The sequence below is a fragment of the Microtus ochrogaster genome, chromosome 6 (assembly GCF_000317375.1).
Source record: "Microtus ochrogaster isolate Prairie Vole_2 chromosome 6, MicOch1.0, whole genome shotgun sequence".
NCBI lineage: Eukaryota > Metazoa > Chordata > Mammalia > Rodentia > Cricetidae > Microtus > Microtus ochrogaster.
This window is the reverse complement of record NC_022013.1, coordinates 82711680-82715274: the sequence shown is the minus strand read 5'-3', so window position 1 is coordinate 82715274 and position 3595 is coordinate 82711680. Positions and strand designations below refer to the sequence as shown.

The 3595-nt window shown below is 53.7% G+C and overlaps 1 protein-coding gene across 1 annotated transcript in view; it reads right to left on the bottom strand.

The window, feature by feature from the left end:
* Positions 1-2569, bottom strand: part of Lbr (lamin B receptor) — a 26679-nt gene extending 24110 nt beyond the window's left edge. The window contains exon 1 of the mRNA XM_005348943.3: positions 2472-2569. The gene's annotated coding sequence lies outside the window, so the exon portion shown is untranslated. The remainder of the gene's footprint in view (positions 1-2471) is intronic.
* Between the last annotated feature and the right edge of the window lie 1026 nt (positions 2570-3595).

Below are 3595 nucleotides of genomic sequence, written 5' to 3'. Positions count from 1 at the left end.
AAAAAAAAAAAAAAAAAAATCTTAAAATGAGTATATCTGGGCTTCTGGGCCACCTGCATCTTTAAAAGGGTCCTTGAACAGATTCATCCTGGATCATTTGAAGCATTCATTCATTCACTGTCATTTCTCCCATCCCCTGGACCATCCGGGCCCAATCCTACTTAGCTTCTGAGATCAGATACAGTCTGAGAGGCTTAGGATGGTACGGCCCTAGACTCATCATTTCTCTATTGCACCTGTCAGTCACCGTATTAATTACATCTATGCAACAATGAACACACATCAATGTCAAAGAAAAAAAACTACTACTTATTAAGTATAATCCCTGGGATACAGAAATCAAAGCACCCAGTAGATGTCTGAGCCTTAATTTTTCAAAAGTGCCTATAATGTGAAAGAGTCTGAAATTTGATCCTCAGGAAAAGCGGGAGGGACAGAGTTATTAACTGAGACATGGCTGGGCCTAGTGACTTTAATCCCAGCATTCAAGAGGCGGAGGTCTTGCCTAGTCCACAGTGGGTTCCAGGACAGCCAGAGATCTTGTCTCAAAACAAACAAATAAAAGAACTGAGACTTGATGGTGATATCTGTTGTAATTTGAAAAATAAAGCAGCGAGTGAGAGAAAGATGCCATGGGACAGAGCTCAGGTGGAGAGGCTCTTTACTAGGGGAAAGTAAATGGAAAAGGGGGAGGGGAGTGGGGAGACCTCTGCGGATAAGAGTGGCAGAAGAGGAGGAGAGCCGGAGAAAGGGGGAATGGGAGGCAGGCAGGGTCCTTTTAAAAGGGATGGGCACAGGTGCTGCTCTTGAGTGGCTACAGCTATACCCCACAAGGTCAGGCCAGTATAGATGCCTCAACACTAGCTATCTCATGGGAGGTGAAGAATCCAGCCTTAAGAGACAATAAAGGATGCTACCGGCAACATGATGTGCACGCCTCTCCTGTGATCCATACACAGCCCGTGGAAGCTATGTACTATCGCACTGCAGGAGAGAATTAGACTGTGCAGGAGAGAGAGTACAGGGGGCTCCAGACACTTGTGCGTGTCCTTATGCACCCAAGTAACAAGTTAAGATATGCAGACAGGCTTCCCTTAAAAGGGTGATTCAGAGCCGGGCCGTGGTGGCGCACGCCTTTAATCCCAGCACTCGGGAGGCAGAGGCAGGCTGATCTCTGTGAGTTCGAGACCAGCCTGGTCTACAGAGCTAGTTCCAGGACAGGCTCCAAAGCCACAGAGAAACCCTGTCTCGAAAATCAAAAAAAAAAAAAAAACAAACCAGGGTGATTCAGGCCGGGCGGTGGTGGCGCACGCCTTTAATCCCAGAACTCGGGAGGCAGAGGCAGGAGAATCTTTGTGAGTTCGAGGCCAACCTGATCTACAAGAGCTAGTTCCAGGACAGGCACCAAAAACTAGAGAAACCCTGTCTCGAAAATCAAAAAAAATAAAAGGGTGATTCAGTCAAGTCAGCTAAGAAAGCTGTTTACTCAACACAGTACCCTCAACCCTACACGGCAGAAATACAGGGATCCTCAGGCGTTTTCCTGTTCGGCCAGATTCTTGCTAACTTGAGTGTCATTTGGCACTGAGCTAGCACATACAATATATTACTATGTATCAGTGTGACAGATTTCTTTCTGCTACTTTGCTCTCGGGCGTTACAAGGGTCTTGAATCATTTCCCCACTTTTCCAAATTCACTAAATGCGGCAGAGAAAGAAAGCGCAAATGATGTCTGCCAGCTTCCTCCCTTTAACAGCTGAGCCGGTGAGGCCTGCTGGGCAAAATGCAAACAGGAACCGGCTCGCAGCATCTATGCCCCTACAGAACCACCCAGAGCGGCTTTTCCCCCTTAAAACCAAAGGTACATTTATCGTTTACTCCAGTTCATTCGCGCCCTCCTCCCCGGGCAACGCTCAGGAACTAAACTGAACTAATCGTCCCACTCTCTGGATTAGGTCCCCCATTTCGCGTTTCTCTGCAGCCCCAGATCTACACGTGCTTGTGCACCTGGGCTCCGGCCCTCGCACAGCAGGTGACCGACCCTCAGCGGGAACAACGGCTGGGTGACTCGCCTCCAGCCCGTCCGTCGTCGCCGACGCGGCCTGAAGCAGGCCCTCGAAGCCCGAGTGCGCACTAAGTGGCCCTCGAAGCCGCGGGCGGCGCGAGGACGGCTGTCAGCACGCAGAAGCACTCACGAGGCCTGGGAAAGGCGGGACGGCGTTTCGGGAGTTGGGGCTTCGCCTCCCGGCGGCAGTTAGCTCCTCCCCGAAGGTCGCCCGCCCTCCGAGGGCCGGGACGCCGCGGCGAGCACGGCCCCGGGGCCGTCCAGAGTTCCCAACGCGCGCGTCCGGGGTGGGGGGGTGCGCAATTCGAAACCCACGCTCTGCTTCCAGCCCGCGCCGTTCCAGCCTTGCGGGCCGCCCGGGAGACCCTCCCTCCACACGCGGCGGGGACCCGCGCCGCCGCTCACCTGGCCGCGCTCCGGCGGGAACTCCAGCCACCACTCCGGGACACTCACGCAGCAGCCCGCGGCGGTTCCGAGCGCGACACCACTCGGCCGCGCTCTCGCGCCCCCGACGTCCCGCCCCTAGCGCGGCCTCCCTGGGCTCCTATTGGCCCCTCGACCTTTTGAATCATCGCCGGCGCTGCCGATTGGCCAGGCCCCGTGGCGCGTCCGGCCCGCCCGCTCGTGAGCGTTCGGAGTCCCCACCCGGCTTATCTCGGGCGCCCAGGCTCCGCGTCGCGCTCCGGCCCGCGCCCTCCGGCGGGGAGTCCCGGGCGGGCGGTCTGTGAAGAAGATGAAGCTCACACTACCGCCGAGCCGAAGCGTCCCGGGCTGTGAAGCCGCGCCCTGGTCGTGTGTAACCCCGAGAGCGAGGGGATGGCGCTCTCTCCTAGGCTCGGTCCGAGTGGAAATCGAGTCGGCGGGCCCAGGGATCCAGGCCCGAGTCCCAAACTTTCCCCCTCTCTCCCTGCTGTTGCCACTTTTGATTGTCTGTTCCCTTCCTCTCGGGTTGAGCGTTCAGAGCAGTTCGTTAACCACCGCCAACACCTCGCAGTGCTGTTGGTAATATTTCTAACAACCCTAATTACTTGTGAGTGGGTTCAGATGCCAGGCTGAGCACGCCTTTCACGCGCAGCCTAGCTTCAGGTGCTGTTATCTTAGTTACAAACAAGCTCTTCCTCACATCTTGAGCGAGTTCCCCTTCCTGAGAACAAGTGTTGCCACCGAATCGTCGTCTTTGCCTTTGGGTTTGCCCTAGGTGGAAATCCGGACCACTGGCGTTTGCGTTCTATTTCAAAGTCAGAAATCCTCTGAACGTGAATCTTGGCAGATCCTTTAAGCCTCAACTCTTAAGGATGAATCCTGTTCAGAGTTCTGCAGCAAATGATATAAAAAGGAAAACGCCATGCAGTGGAGGACTTTAAAAACAAATGCTATTTTTCATTCCAAAGAAATTCTTCATTCCTCATGGTTTTTACCCAGATCCAAGATTTCGTTGGGTTTTCTCTACAGCACGTGTTTCCTGTATAACTAACCATTTTAACTAACAAAATAAAAAATGAGGGAGGAAAACCCCTTATTGTAAACAT